We start from the raw sequence: 17,979 nt of genomic DNA on the forward strand, positions 1-17,979 counted from the left end.
TATTTTTTTTTCATACAACTAATGATATCGTCATCCCGTAAAGGTTGTCGAACTTTTTTTTTTTTTTTTTTTTTTTTTTCCTCGTCTTTATTTTGTTTATTTAATGATTTCAATTTCTGTACGAAAGGAATGTGTTATTGAACTCTGGCTTTACGTATCGTCGTGAGTCAATCAAATAACGAGGCAGATGGAAGATGTTTCCTTTTCGATGCGCAAACAAAAGGGAAAGAAACAGAAGAGAGAGAGAAAAAAAAAAAAAAAAAATAGCAGTTGGCAGAGAGAGCTTTAGCGTTTCATTTCGCTGTTGGAACAAGCCGCGTAATGAAATCCGGTAGGTAGCGAAGAGGATTGGGTGAAGCACATAATGAGTTTGAGAGAGAGAGAGAGAGAGAGAGAGAATGGGAGAGAGAGCGCAGAGTATAAAGGGAGGGGGGGGGGTAGTGTAGCATCATTATGTCTAGCGGGAGCGTGTGCGCGCGCGGGCTCCAACGTGTACACGAATGATGATGATGAAATACTCTGTCCCGCCCTCTCCTTCGCTTTTGTTTTTTTCTTTTTCCTTTTTTTCTATTAAACAAATTCTAAACGACAAGAACGTTGTGTGTGGAAAACGGGTCGTTTTGATGGCGATATTTTTCGATTGGTGTGTCTTGATCTTTTTGAGATTCGAAATGTTAGATTTTTTTTTTTTTTTTTTTTTTTTTTTTCCCGTTTCGAATTGCGGGAGTTCGCCGACCTGCCTCGAGTGCCAATGGGTTTGATCGCTTTTGAGATGCGCACTGCCTGCACTAATATTCAGTTGAGTAACAAAAAAGCAAAAAAAAAAAGTGAAATGGAATTTTTTTTTTTTTTTTTTTTTTGCGCTCGCATCTATAAAAGCAACAAGATGCCTGGAGAAGAAAGCATATTTTTCGTTTTTGTTTTGTTTGTTCTTCCCTCGACAGCTGTTAGATCTGTGTGTTTTTTCCTTTATCGCTTCAAACCTACTGCCATCCTCATTCTGCGCTGCGTTTCCTTCTTATGTGTTCATCTGTTAAGAAAGGGAAGAAGAAGAAGAAGAAGAAGAAAAGTTTTCATTTATAGAGGTGCAGGAGGAGTCCCATCGTAAAAGACGAGCCGACTAGTAGAAATTTTCAATTACGCACATGGAACGTAACCAGCGGAGGGATCATCAAACCGGTGACGACATCGTTGATGCTATGAAAGAAAAAAAGAATAAAATAAAGAAGACACGGGCCCCAAAAAAAAAAAAAAAAAAAAAGGGGGAAGAACACACACACACACACACACACACACACATACACGAAATTAACCAAACCAAACCAAACTAACCGGAGGGGGGGGGGGGGATAGTACGTCAACGATAAAAACGAAAAAGTAAAAATTGAAAACAAAATTTGGCGCACGCGTTAACGATGGCATAATATGCGCTCCGTCAAGGTAAAGACTGCCCGAGGCGATGTTCTTCCGTCAGTTGTTGTTGCCGCACTAACAAAAATAGTATATTTTTTTTTTTTAAAGGAAACAAAACACACACACAAAAAAGAAAAAACGTACAGATTCCGAAAGACTTGCAAGTCGGTCGTCTATCCGTCCGTATATAATAGGATTAAGTGCGACACACATAAAGAAGAAGAGAGCGAAACCAGGGGAAGAGAATAACAGAGGGGTGAGGGATTACTCCACTATAACACGCAGCCATCCTTCTCTTTTATTTAACAAAAAAATCTACACACACACACACACACACATACACACCGGTGCTGGATATTTTTCTTAAACGAGTAAAAGGAGAATCCACTTTTTTTTTTCCCACCTCACCCAGGAAATGAGTGGCCCCGTGTGTCAGGAGGGGGGGGGGGAAACCGTTGAAGCTCTCCACAGAATGGAGGGGGGTGTCTGATCCCAAAGAGAAGAAAATGATTAAAAGAAAAAAAAAATATGGAGAAAGACGTTATTTTGTTTATTCCATGCGTCTTTTGTTATATAATATTTGGGGTGCTACATCGTTTTATAAAAAAAAAAAAAAACAACGAAATTGGATGTGTCCCTCTACCTGGGAACAGTGTCTATATTTACCCTTGGAGAAAAAAATGTTTTAAATTGTTTCTTTTTCTCTTTGGTGTCTTGATGGATGCTGTGTGCGTTACGTGTAAACTTGGGGGCAGGGCGGCATCGCGTGATTTGCTTTACGGTCAAAAAGAAAATGATGATCGTGTAGAAGGGAAGCGACAGTGAGCGGGACGTTCTTGTATCTCTCGTTGTTGATTTTTTAATTAATATTCTGATTATTTATTTATTGATTTAAACGAGAAAAAAAAAATGAGTTGAGGGAAATAACGAGAGATGAAAGATTCTTTTTAGTGGAGATGAGAGGTGTGTGTTTGTGCGTGTGCGGTACAAAAGAGAAGTGAAGGAATTGAAAAAAAAAAAAAAAAAAAAAAAGTCTGAGAAACCGGTTGCGACACAATCACATACCATTGGAACACCTTCGTTTATTTCTTTTTTTTTTTTTTTCTTTTAACAGTTAACTCCTTTTTTTTTTCCTCGTCAAGGTTTTTTTTTCAAAACAAAGAATACAAACGAGGGAAAAGGGGGGGGGGGAGAATCAAGAAAAAGAAAAACGATCATTCAAAAAGATTTGTATACACGTGATTGTCATCTGTTGAATAATTATACATTAGATGTATATTTTATTCGACGACGACGACGACGACGAACGACGAATGCGTGTAACCTTCATTTTATTTATTTATTTTTTTTTTCCTCCTCCCCGTTTTCTTCGTATCAATTCTTTCTAGCAGCTTCATTGCCGTGCCTTTATTGTAATAAAGAGAGATTGAAAAGATTTGCCTTATTGAGGATTTGTCACCGCGCGCTTGGAAAGCGAGGGGGGCCGTTCGCGCTCAAGGAGGAAATAGCCGAAAAGGAAATTCCACAGCACGATACAATCCATCCGGCCGGTGTGTCTATGTGTCTGTTTGTGTGTGTGTGTGTGTGTGTGTGTGTGTGTGTGTGTGTGTGTGTGTGTGTGTGTGTGTGTGTGTGTGTGTGTGTGTGTGTCATATCGTCGTGATCCACAGGCAATGAGAAAAAAAAAAGGCCTCTGGCTTTTCTTTTTTTTTTTTTTTTTGCATGCAAACAAAAAAAAAAAAAAAAAAGAAAGAAAGAAAAGAATCCCCGAAAAAAAAAAAAAACTACATTGAAAAAAAAATGCCAAATGGAAAGATGGATACAGGTAGATGTCGCCTTTCGTGGCGTCGTGTCTCGGCCGAACAACCTTTTCGTATAAGCTTTTTTTTTTTTTTTTTTTTGGTAAGAGTATTATGGTAAGGGAGACCTAAATGAGTGACCCTACCATATTTAAAAACACTCGTTGGTCTCTCAAAAACAAAAGTCGGGGGGAGGCTAAACAAAGGAAGAAAATAAAAATTAAGAAAGTCTTTTTTTTTTTTTTTTTCCTTCGAAATTTTTAGTGAGGGTTCATAATGGACAGAAAACAAGAAACCTTTTAGTCTTTTTTCGTAGCGTCCGCCGTCGTTGCCGCCGAATCGTCTCGCGTCCGTCTTTTTTTTTTTTTTTTTTTTTCTTTTTTTTTTCAAAACTTTGCGCGGTCGTCCGCGCTCGTTGTGGTTTTGTTTTTTGTTTGCTCTCTGCCGTACCTCCCAACTTTATTTTTTTTTTTTTTCCCTCATCTCTGCGCTTTATATACGGTTTTCATCTCCGTCTTGTTTTGTTGGATGGATTCCAAAATTGACGATGCGAAAAACATCATCATTGCCAGTGGAGTGGAACGCGGGGTGGCCGATGAACGTGTGTGAGCAGGCATTAACAGGCACACAGCGCTTGACCTCTCGTATTTTTTTTGTTCTCTCTGAATTTGAATTTGTTGACGATAGGCACCGAAAAAAAAGAGCCACAGTCAAATTTACCCGGAAGGCTTGTTGTTGTGTAAAGAAAAAAAAAATGAATAAATAAAATGAAATGAAATGAAATGAAATGAAAAAAAAGGGGAAAACCAGTAACATTTTCTCCCCAATGGCTTTTAGCTGTGATTGAAAAAGGAAAGAAAAGAAAAAAAGAAAAAAAGGAAATATTCCTTCATTTGTGTTCGTGTGTGTACCGCTATTTGATTTCGATATTGGAGACAAGAACTAAAAGGACATGGTCCGTGTGTGTAGTCGGTCGTCGTGAGGCTATCGGGAATTGAAAAGACAAAGGAAGAAGCCGACCGTTCTCTTCTTCTAATTCTTCAATTCTTTTCGTTTTTGTGTCTTTCTTTTTCTTTAATTCTTCTTATTTGAATAAAACTTGCATTTGATTTACTTGCCTGTTCATGGGCTTTTTTTTTTTTTTTTTTTTTTTTTTTTTTTTGGCTTATTGTTTTTGTTGTGTCTCTGCTTTTTCTTACCTTTCTTGTCCGATTTGAACTGGACACCATCAGTCTAATTCAATCTGTGACTTGATCGCTTGTAGTTTTTTTGTTTTGTTTTTTTTTTCCTTTCTTTCTCGACGACCGTGTTTCTTGTTTGTTCTTTTCTTTTATTACATAAATGGTTTTTGGTTTGGTTGTTGTACTAATTCCGACGTTTGTTGGCAGAGAAACACGTCGCTTACGGTTCGACCTTTATCGATTTTTGTCCCCCCCCCCCCTTCTTCTTCTTCTTCTTCTTCTTTTCTCTTGTGTACAGCGACAGTTTGAAACAACTGCTCCGTTTCTAGTTACAAACCGACACGTATAGCCAGATAGGAAGGAAACTCTATTGTTTCGTTTGAATTCAAATGTGACGTAAGAGATGACATCATTTTCAAATGTGTTTTCCCTCTCTTTGTTTTGTTTTTTCTTTCTAAAACACTTGTCTTGTTGAACCCGTTTTGTTGTGAACGCTTTTATTCAATTTTTGTTTTGTTTGTCCTCTTCGATTTCAGGTCATAAAACCGAAAGCGACCAAGGCCGGCAATAGTGTGTGTGTGTGTGTGTGTGTGTGCGCTACGCTCGATACGCCAAAAGATAAAAGGTAAGCTTTATTTTCTTTTGTTTTTTTTTTTTTGTTTCTTTTTGCCGCCTGCCTTTTTAGATTTGGCGACTCTTGTCATTAAGGTTTGAATTGCGCATTTTTACAAGACGCCAGGGAGAAGGGGGCCTCCCTTGAAAGGTTAGGCAACAAACAAAAGGGAGATGGGGAGAGCGGGTTCAGGTTGAGGGCATATACACCGGTGACATGCTCCGGAAAAAAAAAAAAAAAAAAAAAAAAAAAAACCTTTTGGTTTTTTTTTTTTTTTTTTGTTTTTTTTTTTTACTTTACCTTTTGGCGATTAATTGCTGTTGGCCGCTGTTGCCGCCAGAGACGTTTTCGGTTTGGGGCGGCACGGGGTCGACACGACGGACATTTTTTTTTTTTTTTTCTGTGACACGGTAGACGTGGAAGACACAAAATAAAATGGAAGGCGATAAATAGTTAGATGGACAAAAAAAAAAGGAATGACGAAATGCGAAGAGGTGAAAGACATTTTTTTTTTAAGGATGAAAAGAAGAGAGAGAGAGAGAGAGAAACAATCGGCTGATTTTCACTGTTTGAAGAACAAATTGGAGAGGCGAATAGTGGGGCCGATGGCGCATTTTCAAAACTTGTCGTCGTCGTTTGTTTTCGTCTATTTTTGTTTTCCCCCACATCCATTGCAAACAGCCAACGGCTCGCACGGATGGACGGGCAAATAGCGCTCAAGAAGAACGAAAAGAGGAGAAGAGACATTTGCATATTTCTCCTCCTTTTTATCCGCCTTGCCATTTACGGTGGGACGGAGCGCAGGGGGACTCATCTTCACTGCGCGACATAAAATTCACGACGTTTGAACGAAAAAAAAAAAAAAAAAAGAAAATCATTTGGTTTTTTTTTTTTTTCTTGAGGGTTGCAGCTTAGGGGAGGTCGAAATCAATTTGATATTCGTTTTTATCATAGCGTAACATATTGTCAACCCTTTTCATTTTCGTCCCTCTTTTTCTTCTTGCGTGATTTCCTTTTTTTATTGTAAACGCGGATCTCGTAAAAAGAAGAAGAAACAAAAATTTGGCAAAAAAGAAGAGAAACAGCTTTTTTTTTTTTTTTTACCTTTAACTTATTTTTTTTTTCTTTCTTTCTTTTTTTTCTTTGACTGGAAAACGAATGAACGAATCGGAATGAGAGAGTAAAAAAAAAAAGAAGCAAGACGACAAAACGCCGGAAATGGGACCATAGACACATTCGTACACAAATGTGTCTTCTTCTTCTTCTTTTTTTATTTAATACTTTCCTCTCTCCTCACTTCTTGTGCGTGTGGTAAAAGAAAGAAGTCGAGGAAGAAAAAAGGAAGAAAGAAAGGTTATAAAAGAAAGAAAGAAAAAAAAAAAAAAGCCAGTAAAGAGAAGTAGAAAAGAAAAAAGATGTGTTATTCTTTGGAGACGACCGGGAAACTAAAGAGCGCCAGAAAATGAAGAATTAATGCGATATATATATATATATATATGTATTTTTTTTTTTCTTCTTCTCATCTTTGACCGGTAGTAGTTATACGAGTGTAAGAGTGTAATAGTGGTGTCGTCTCGTAATTCATTTTTGCCTGCGCACACGAATGTAAGAGAAAAAGAAAAGGAACGAATCGAGAAGGAAGGAAGGAAGAATGCGCTCACACACACACACACACAAGGAGCGTAGAGAGACATTTGGGATCTCTTTTTGCTTTCTTTTCTTGGCCGTCTTAGGGGTTTTTTTTTTTTTTGTAGTAGCGACTTTTACGACCAGCGCGCGGGAGGCTGACCTGTTAATGGCCGCCCAGTTACCGCCCAGCTGTCAGTCCCTTTAGCCTTTTCGAGTTTTTTTTTTTTTTTTTTCCCCTTTTTCTCTTGATCCCTCCTTGATTCCTCTTATTTTTTTTTCTTTTGCTATTCTGCCCGCCCACGAGCGTGTGGTGTTTCTCTGTATTGCAGAAGAACGGACATTTGCCAGTCGGTGGGGAATTTTGTTTTTGAATCGAAATCTAATCCGCGCCCAATCCCCACCACGCTTGAAGGTATTCTTACATGTATACGTATCGATAAATTATCGAAAAGTCTATTTGGGGGAGACGATGACGATTGCTATGTAGAGCTGTTTTTGTTTTTTTTTTTGATTTTTATTTATTTATTTTTTATTCATCTGGTGAAATAAAACAAATAGTGAAGAAGAAAGAACAAGAACAAAAAGATGAAAGGAGGCAGATTCATTGGATCGTTTTCGTGAACCTGCTGTTAAGAGACATAACTCGGCGTTTGACTGGCTTTTCGTGATTTATTCCGGGCAGATCGTTGTCTGTGTGTTCACCACATCTACAACCCTTCATTCCTCTTCCTAAAGAATTTATATATATTTTTTTTTTATTTTATTTTTTTTATTATTGGTATTTTTTTTTTTTTTTTTTTTTTTCTCTCGTTTTGTTGAAAATTATTTAACTTCCAAATGGATTGGGTTGGGTGTGTGGAGGATACGTATTTTATTATTTGATCCTTTTTTTTTTTTTTTTTTTTTTTTTTTTCCAACGTTAAATATGTGTTGGTTCCCCTTGTTGGAAAAGCCTTTGGGCGAGCTCGCGCCGAGCCTCCCCCATAAATTCACGCCAGGCCAGCAGTTAGCCTATATATACATACACGTACATTTTCGTGTTGTGCGTCTTGCTTTTCCTGCGGGCTCTTTTTTCATTCTTTTTCTCGTTGTGTCTTCTTTACGCGTGAATCAGCTAGAAGAAGACGAACCCCCCGTGTGCGAGAAGAAACAAAAATTTAAAAAAAGGGGGGGGGGGGGGGGGGGAGCACATGAAAAGAGTGCGGGATTTATTTGTTTCGAATCAAAAACCGGAAGTATCTGTCTACTTATTTTTGTTTAGGCTTGTCTGCAATCTAACTCGAGATCTCTAATCCGTTTCGTGTATTTTCTTTGTCGATGTTTCGTTTGGTCTTTTTTCGCTCGCGTGTCTGAAACGATGCGACCGTGTTTGATTTTTGTTCTTTCCATCGTTGCGATGGAATTTTGCAAAAGAAACTGAAGGGGGGTTCCTTTTTTTTTTTTTTTTTTTTTTTTTTTTTGTTTTCTTTTCGTTTTGAATTGTGCGTTTATTGGCTCCTCCTCCGCACGTATTTGGTGATGGGGACACGGTCGGTGCACTGCACCTTCAACTGGAGTTGCATAAGGCTACATTTGTGTTATCCAACGGTGACCGAAGAGAGAGAGAGAGAGAGAGAGAGAGAGACTGTCTGTCTTCCTGTCTGCCTCATCCATCAAACAAGAAAGAGCGATCGATAACACGGACACACGGGCACAAAAAGAAGAAAAAAAAAGGGAAGAGAGGCAAAAAAAAAAAAAGACACACACACACACACACACACACACACAGAGGTACGGGAGAGAGAGAGAAGAGGCCCGGGTCTCTCTTTCGATTCAACTCTATCGGCGGGAGGATCAACGACACACAGACATACACACCGGAGACTATAGAGGGTTTGTGAGAGAGTCAGCAAAGAGAGAGAGAAGACCCCCCGTTGACGATGACCGAAACCAAAGAGCACAACAACAACAACAACAACACACATTCCCAACTTTGGTTTCGTTTTTTAATTTTTTTTTTTTTTTTCTTCTTCTTCGTCTTTATGCAGCAAAGCTGCATACACACACACACACACACACACACACACACACACACGTCAGAGCTCAGCATCAGCTCCTCGATTAGGCGATGAATCGAATCACGTCGTGTGTGCTGGGGCATCATCCATTAAACAAGAAGAGAGAGGGAGAGATCGACGCTGTAGGGCTACGACCACATGAGAATGGGCCATCCGACACACATGTAGAAAATGTTGCCTGTATTAAAACGAAACATTATTTATTTTTTTTTATTTATTTTTTTTTTTTTTTTCGCTTTGAATCGAAATGGAGAATCTGAATTTAGATTTTTTTTTTCTTTTTCTCTCTCGTTATTTTTTTTTTTTTTTTTTTTTTTTTTTTTGAGGCGATATTGTTTGTTTCTCCGTTTCGTTCTAACAAACGCGGCTGGTGCGTCTCTCAGCGTGTCCTCTACGTGTTTACTGTTTGGACCAAGCGATCTCATTTTTTCTGTTTTTTTTGTTTTTTGTTTTTTGTTTTTGAACATCAATTTTCTTTCAAACAAGAGAATAACAGCGGAATGTTTTCTTGTTGTTATTAAAAATAAATAGGAATTATTGAAGTGACTACGACGGTACGAAAGTGGATGGGGTTACGTTCGATTTCCGATCATTTGTTTTTCATAGTTTCGTCGGATGTAGAAGTTTGAAAAAAAAAGAACAGGTTCAAAAGGCAGAGATCTGTCGTGTTTGTGTGGACGGGGGGTAGTTTTTTGCTCTCTGGAACGGAGCCGCTCTTAGCCTCCCTTATAGATCATCGCTGTGCGGACGGACGGGATGGCTTGGCTTTTTCCGAGGGGGGGGGGGGGTTTCTACGTTCTCGTTGTTGAAACCTATTTAACGCAGCAGAGGTTGGCATCCCAACGATTTGATGGAAAAAAAAACAGAAAAAGAAAAAGAAAAGAAAAAAAATACCATCCGCCCTAATGCTAATGTGCTTCTAGGCTGGATCGTTTTTTTTTTTTTTTTTTGTTTTGTTTTGTTTTCCCGTTGATTCGTTCGTTCATTCCTTAACTGTTTAATTCTTTTTTATTCATTCCTTTCCGTCTTTCTCCTTGGCTTTCCAATGGCTTTTCATTTTTGTTTGTTCCATTCACCCCACCTTTTTTTTTCCTTTTTTTTTCTTTTCCATGTCTCTCTGATGGCATACCTGAATTTTATTTTTTTGTTCAAATCAAATGAACACAGAAAAAAGGAAAAGAAAAAGAAGAAGAAGAAAAAAAAAAAGGGAAATCAATCCAAATTCTTTGAGGGGTTTTCTTTTTGTTTCCAAATCGGGAACACCTGTGTTTTGTTTTTTGAGAGGAGGGGGTGGACAGGAGAGAGAGAGAGAGAGAGAGCCGGGGCCCAGGTGTGAGAAAATAAAGGAAACGAGGTCAATAGAGGTCACACGCACACAAATAGAAAGAAAGTCAGGTGACAATGTGCAGGTTGTAGGGTACGGTACATTTGTGCTGCATCCATTCGATTTTTTTCTTTTTTTTTCTTTTCGTAGACGTGTATGACGGGAGGGGCAGTCGTCATCCGCCTTCCAGCAGTGAATCAAATGAAGGCGGAGAATTCAAAAGATATTTCCTTACATTTGCATTCCCCCCCCCCCCCCTTTCCTTTTTTTTTTTTTTTTTTTTGTTTCCCTAACTCGGTACACCTGTAATAAAGACAGCCCGTACATGTGTAGCGGTTGGCTTTTTTCTTTTTTTTTTTATTTCTTATTAGGGAGAGCAAAGATGATAAAAGTGGGCGGGACACCGGCAGGTGGCGTGCAAATCGAGCCTGCGCATTGAAAAAATAAAAAATAAAAATGAGTAAAATAATTTTTCTGCATCTCGTTCGGGTTGTGTAGTAGCGAGTGGGGGGTATGAAGAACGTTTGCTTCTCGATTCCGGCGCGTAGTATACCACGCGCACACACACAGACACACACACACAGACACACACAGAGGGAGACGCATCCATGGCGCACCGTAGGGAAACCGAAGAAGAGGAAGAAGCAGAAGAAAATCGTGGCTTTTAAAAGAGGCGGAGCCTAAGCTCCTCCTCCTTTGCTCGTCTGCCTTGCCTTCGGTACGAGGTGCCTGTAGTGGTGCACGCCACTAGCCGAGGCAGCCCCACCGCCCGTACCGTACGTGTTTTTTTCCCCTTTAACCCACCCACTCGTCCTCCCCCTTTTGGCGTACGGGTACCACCCCGCGCGCTCCGACTGCTCCTCTCCCTCCTCCCTCTTTTCCACCTCGGAGAGTATTCTTTTTTTCGCTTTTGGTGCAAGTGGTCAGCCGGCCGACGAGCCGTCAGTCGGCCCGTGACCCTCGCCGTGTCGTGTCGCGCCCGCGCGCTCAACCCGCGTACATTTTTTTCGTCGTGTGAGTGTTGAGTGAGTGTGCAGGTTGTGCTAGCGACCCGCCCGTGTGTGTGTTATTATTTCGGGCTCTTTTATTTTGTTTTGTTTTTTGGGGGGGGGTTTTCAATGTGTGGCGGGGTCTCTTCGTTTTTTACTACTCCGCCAATAGAGAAAGAGGCGAAAAATTAAAAAAAAGAAAAGAATAATTCGAATAGCAGCACATCATTCGATTGAAACTTCGTTTTCTTGTGTTTTAAAACAGAAAACTCGGCGAAGACATTGACAGTTTGCCAATCGTTTTTTTTTGTTTTTTTTTTTATGTTTGAAGAGAGAAGCAATTCAGGCTCGCGACTCTTTTCCATCACATTCCACACACAGTTCGAACTTTGGTTGAAATTTTGCTACACTCATCACACAGCGATATCCGTTTTTGTTTTGTTTTTTTCGTGCGCGCTCAAAATTGCAAAAGTGATGTTTAGAAGTGATTTGTGTGTTTTCCGACAAATAATTTTGAAAAAATTGTGAAAGTCTCTTTCGTTTTCGGCTGTCGGCTGCGAGTTCACGGTTGGCCAATCGGCAACGAATGGCATCGCTGACAAGTTGACAAGAACAGACCACCTTGAGATCAGGCTTCTTTTGTTTCTCTTTTCGATTATTTATTTCATTTCTGATTGGAATCGGAATATTACGATGCCGACGATATTGAACCAACATCAACCGGCGGATCGGTCTAACAGCTGACCGGATTTGAATTCGATTCATCGGTGATCCCCCAATTTTTTTTTTTTTTGTTTTTTTTTTGTTTTTTTTTTTTGTGAAAGACACACAACTCTCCCACGACAACGACATTTTTTTCTCTGTTTTGAATGGACCAACATTTTGTGGATTAAAACGAAAACGAACCAAGTGCTGAGATCGTGCCAAGTGTTTTGTGTCCACAGTGTCTTGTCAGTGGTGTTTGTGTGTATGTGTTAGTGTACGTGTGTGATTGTGTGTGTGTGGTGTCTTGTCTTGTGTTGGAGCGAGTCAATGCGCTTCCGCACGAGTCCGGCCACGCCACACCGTCTTGGCCTCTGCCAAAGGTCAGTTTTTATTAATATTTTTTTTTTTTATTTTCAACATTGTGTTTCATTTCTTCCGATTCCGTACACCTTGATTTCCTTTTCTTCGTTATCGCATTTTTTTTTTTTTTTTTTTTTTTCCTATCCGTTTTGGTCAACTGATTATGTCGGCTAGCGTTGTGTCTAACCACAGCCATATAGGATTTTTCAAGGGAGAACAAGGCAAAACAAAAAAAAAATGTATTTATTTACAATTTTTTCTAATTATTATTATTTTTTTTTAATATCGACAACAAACGTTCTGGATGACTGTTCAGTGTCGGTTGGATCCCCCCCCCTTTTTTTTTTGTTTCGTGTTCTTCCTCCCCTTCGCTGCTGGCTCTCTTTCCGGGGTAGTCTGCACACTACTTACTTGAAACACAACATGTTGGTCTCTGCTTTTGCCTCTAAAAAAAAAAAAAAATTGTCAGACTAACCAACGAGACAATAAGAATTTTCATTTTTCGTTTTTTTTTTTTTCCTGAAAAAGAAAATATTTAAAGAGGGAAAAACAAAAAAATGAGATAAACTCGCCGCCATTACTTACCATAGCTACCACCAGCCACTTGAACCGGTTCCGTCGGAATCGGGTTTCCACCATTTATGATTGGTTCACTTTTTTTTATTTTCATTTTTTTTTTTTCTCAGATCTTTAAGGTTTTTTTGTTTGTTTGTTTTGGGTTAATAACTTTTTAAAAGAGTTGAAGCAAATAAGAACAAAAAATGCGATCGAAGCCGATCCATAGTAACGGACGAAACACGGACTCGCACGGGGGGGGATACACGTAGGCCTAAATCGTTTATTTTTACGTATAGCGTACTCTGCGACGTCGTATCGATTCGAATGCTTTTGGCCGGACGTACGAATAGTTGGTGGACAACCGCGTTAAAAAGTTTGTCCCGTTGAAACGATGTCGACTGCTGGTTCGTTGGGCGAAAGATCGATACGATGCAAGTCGTAAGCAAAAAAAAACAAAACAAAATTGAACAACGACGTCAACTAGCGGGCTGTGTGTAATATGACAAAAGGACAACTGAAATAACATCGTAATTGTGTTTCCGAAATTTTCGAAACGATGGCCGTCCAAACTTTCCACCACGGTCCGTTTCGGTGACATGCATTTTTTTTTTTGGGGGGGGGGGGGGGGGGGAGGGGGGGGTTTGTGTGTTTTATTTTCAAATTAGTCCGCATTGCATCGCTATTGGTTGATTGACGTTTTCTGTCGGTAGAGTTGACTTGTCGGGATGATTTTCTTGATGGGAGCGGGGGGAGGGAGGAGTAGGAGGGGGGAGATTGGATAGTAGAAGTTGGTTGGGTATGAATTACGTGCGTACACGAGGCAAGTTTAGTTTAGCTATGTCTGGATTAAAAAACAAGAGATTACGCTCACGGCCCTTACGCACACACACACACACACACACACACACACCCGCTGACACGCGCACCTCTCAATTTATTTTGTTCAAAAATTTGTGTTCCGAAGTATTTCGAGGTTGTGTTTATCAGAGGGCGGTCTCGATCATCGAATGTGGTAGAAAGCGATTTACGTAGCCAAGGTATACCACCTCGTTTCTCCCCTCCTTTGCCCCGGTGTCATCCAGTCCTATACCGATAATCTCGTGTGTAACGTGAGAGCTGCCACGAGTTGGGGGGGCCGACGAAAAAAAAAAAAAGAAAAAAAAAAAAAAGAAAACAGTATATTGATAATGAATCCAAAATATCTAATTGAGCCAACATCGTTATCTCGATTGTTAATGTGAGTTATATGTAGAAATGAAAAATAAGCTCCGTTCGTCCCAATTGACCGCTTCACCTGTCTGTCACCGGCCATGGTGTCATGGCCGAGTCCCGAACATTCTCTGATACGTTGGAATAACAATGATGTTTAAAAACCAAAAAAAAAAAAAAGGAAAAAAAAAAAAGAAGATATTTACAACGGGAGTTCCGGGTTGTCTTGTACGTTTTCATCATTCCTTCGCCTACATGGGTGGGTGGGTGAAGTCTATAGCTACACGTTGGATATCACGTAATTATCGTCTTGACTCGTCTTACCTTAAATGTACAAGCCTTTGACGAAGTGCGATTGCGGGCCGCGTGTTTGTCGCATTCAATTCCTCAATTTGGATCTGTGACCTGTTTTCTCCCCCCCCCCCCTACCTTTTTTTTTTTTTCTTTGGCTCATTTGAATCAAACATTCCAAGATGATGGCTGGATCAGCTAGCAGGTGAATAATCTGCACACTGGCAAGGCAAAGTGGAATAAAAAAAAAAAAAAAACGAAAACGAGGTGCGTCATTTGTGTTACCTTAGAGGAGCGAAATCGAGGAGGAAATTCATTGCGTTGCGTCTTTGTTTCTCATTTTCTCGTCTTCTTCTACCGTGACCCGATATAATGGAATAGAAGCTCTAGCCTAGTACTCAGTCATATCCGCATTAAAAAAAAAAAAAAAGAAAGAAAAGAAAGAATTGGGTTAGCCATTGAGCCACTCTGAATTGATTGGTTCGGGATAATTAATCAAAAAGCGCCTCATATGTTGTGTAATCCTCTTTGGAAGAGGTCGGTGATGATGCTGGTAGGACACTACTAGTGGCAGTCTTTCTATCTCTTAGCCAGTATCTAAGGTAGAGCTATTGCGTATGCATTTTCTCATTTCCCCCCTTTTTATTTTTAAAATCCTCTTCCCCCCGCCCCCCCAAAAAAAGAAGAAGAAGAAAACGGTGGCGCTGTCTGGCATCCCAACCGCCATTATGTTGATTTCACGTAGTGGGTTACCTTCACGAGAGATCCTTCACTAAGACACAGGTACAACAGACGATGGATGAGCAAGAGACATATTTTTTTCTTTCTATTTTATTTTTTTTTTTTTTTTTTTTCGTCGGTGGAATTCCACAATCGAATGAATTCCTCGTAGCATCAACCAACGTGCCGGTCATCGGTCATATCGTGTCTCCTTTTTCTTTTCTCCTACGTTCAACTGTGCGCTATTTTCTTCGTTTTGTTTTGTTTTGTTTTTTTTGTTTTTTTTTTCACTCCCCTCTTCTTTTCCCCCCTCTCTTTTTAGCCAGAAATCAAAAAGGAGGTAAATGAAATGACATGAAAAAAAAAAGAAAAGAAAAGAAAAGAAAACGGAAGGTTGTGTGAGAGAGAAAGAGGGAGATGCTTATCCAAGTTATATGGTAGAAAACTGAAAAGAGAGACGTGCAGAATAGTACGAGAACGTGACATTCTTTCAAACGAATGATCTTCTGGACTTGTTCGTTTCTCTTTTTCTTCTTCTTTTTTTTTTTTTGTTCAGCTGCACACCGAGGGGTTAGGTTAAAAAACTTATTTTTTTTGAAAAAGACTATACTGCCAGTATGTCCGAAGAAAATCACAATCACAAAATACCTGTTGTGCGCCACTGTGGAAAACGGTAGGATTGGCGAAAATTCTTGGGGTCTGCTCTCGTTCGTCCCTCACAGATTTTTTTTTTTTCTTTTTTCTTTTTCGCTCCCCCCAAAGCCGGACACAACAACATTCCAAACAGCCCAAGAACAACATGTGTAGATTATAGCGAAAGAAAAAAAGAAAAAAAAAATGGAGAAATTCAATCTATTTACAAATCGAATGCGAAAGGGTCTCTCCACCTTCTTTTCTCGCAATTTTATTGTGTTTTATTTGTTTATATCCTTAACATTTTTCTTGAAGAGGTCTGCTACGAAATCAAAAGTTTTGTTGATTTCCTTTTTTTTATTTATTTTTCTCTTGTCTTGTTGAACTTTGGCTTCTTTGATCGAAAAGTTAAAAAAAATTGTGTTCCAGAACCGAGAAAAGAGAAGCCGCAACTGCAGCGGCCCAACGGGAAAAAAAAAAAAAAAAAAAAAAAAAAAAAAAAAGTTTCAAGTCTGTAATCGTCAGCGAGAACGTGAGATTCATTCACAATAGTTTTTCTCGTTTTCTTTGATTTTTTTTTTTTTTTTTTTTTTTTTTTCCCCTCGGCCGTCGTTTGGCCGTCCAACCGAAATGTATTTTATCTCTGCGGGAGCTACCATCGTTAGAACGGATAACTTTCCGAAGGCAATCCTTTTTTTTTTTTCCTCGTCAACCGTTCGCTCACTTGTCTGATTTTTGTTTTCCTCTTCTATTTTTCAAACTAAAACAAGAAGAGGCCATTTCCAGAAGAAAAAAACAAAAAGAAATCAATCAGATAGGTGATTAATCAGCGTCGTCTTTCTATCGAACTGCACATGCAAACGTTTCCAACATGGCGACATTTGGCAGCAGGTCTCTATGCTACAATCGAACAGATGCAAGCTCATGGAATGCGATAGACAATAGGCGATATTAGGGCGCGGAGATAACGTGTGCGCCTAACGGCTGATGCAACGCACTTTTCTTTTATATATATATATATATTTTGGTAATGTTTTGTTTTGTGCTGAAAAATTTCGGTACGTTATAGATGTCGTGGTATCGAGGTAGCAAAGGCTCTCTCGGTCGTGATGCGTGCCCGATAGAAACGCGGAATCATTTTTTTTCGGAGTCTGCGCAGACTTCCGGCAACCCCTTAAGATATACACAATCAACGAAAAGAAAAGAAAAAAAAAAGAAGAAAAGAAGGGGGGGGGGGAATAAGCAAAGGGAGGATAGAACTCCTCCTCCAATGTCATGCTCTGCTTCCCCCCCCCCCCCCCCCTTTTTTTTTTTTATTATTCTTTTCTTGTTTAATTCTTTTATTTCCGCTTTCTCACTGCTTTAGTCTCGGCGCGTTGCTTCGTTCGCTCTTAGTTGTCTTGTCTTTAAAAGAGAGGAGGGAGAAGGAGGTGCGCGCGGCATCAGCTGCAGACTCCCGCATCTGCATGTCACACCCATTCCTCTTTTTTGGCCTATACCGCCCACCGACGCTGATGATAACGACGACGCCAATGCGAGACGTTGTGTGCGCACCATCCCCGCACGCCACCCTCCCACTCGCAGCCATTCCTCCCACCCATCCAACCCCCCCCCCCCTATCACGTCAATGCTGCCACCCAAAAAAAAAAAAAAAAAAAAAAAAACTTTACCCCTACCCCACTAACCTGCGCTTTGCTTCTCAGTTTTGCTTTTGTCCCGTGCGGGGACTCGTCAAACTGCCAGTCCCTAACCCGACTAGGGTGTGCGTCCCTCCTCTCCTCGCTCGCGCACCCTGCGAGTGCGTCGCGCTATTTTTTTTTTAGATTTTTTATTTCTTTTTTATTCCTCTCTCATTTTTTTTTTTTTTTTTTTTAAGTCGCGAGTTAAGTGCACCAGACACCTGTCTACAATTTAAAAAAAAAGAAAGAAATTTGTTTCAATCATTTATTATGTAAATCAGTTACTGCTGCGTCATCGTAACGTGCCATCCATTTTTTTTTTTTTTGGGACTCTTGCTTTTACTTAGCTCAATCGGAGGGCGGAGGAAAAAAAAAAAATTGTGTTAAATACGAACTGTGTGTTTTTGGTGAGCGTGTGCGCCCGTCCCGTTTATTTTGATTCGCTTGCGTTTCGAATTTCTTCTTATATCTGCGCGTTTTTTTTTTTTTTTTAAAGTGAACGGTGTTTTTTGCGTGTGGGCCATTCTCCGGCCAATTGCAATGCCGCCTGACTTGTTTGCGTCTCGTTTGATTGGGATTTGTATTTTACATTTGGCGTTTGATTGGTGCCCGCCAATTGGAGGCAACATACGTCGGTGACAGGTGACTATCTAACTGGTAGAAAAAAACAAAACAAAAAAAAACAAAAAACAACAACAACAAAAAATGTAACGTTCCAAAAGAGAGGTCCCACACGTTGGCCGTCCGATTTCCGAGGACTGGCGTTGATGTTGTTATCGTTGTTGTAGTGTGACCACTTTGAATCGGCCCGTTTTTCCT

The 17,979-nt window shown here is 39.9% G+C and overlaps 1 protein-coding gene across 1 annotated transcript in view; it reads left to right on the forward strand.

The window, feature by feature from the left end:
• The first annotated feature begins 11,865 nt into the window (after nucleotides 1–11,865).
• LOC130687363 (zinc finger protein 2-like) overlaps nucleotides 11,866–17,979 on the forward strand; it is a 45,087-nt gene continuing 38,973 nt past the window's right edge. Inside the window, exon 1 of the mRNA XM_057510510.2 lies at nucleotides 11,866–12,090. The gene's annotated coding sequence lies outside the window, so the exon portion shown is untranslated. The remainder of the gene's footprint in view (nucleotides 12,091–17,979) is intronic.

This window comes from Daphnia carinata, chromosome 4 (genome assembly GCF_022539665.2).
Source record: "Daphnia carinata strain CSIRO-1 chromosome 4, CSIRO_AGI_Dcar_HiC_V3, whole genome shotgun sequence".
NCBI lineage: Eukaryota > Metazoa > Arthropoda > Branchiopoda > Diplostraca > Daphniidae > Daphnia > Daphnia carinata.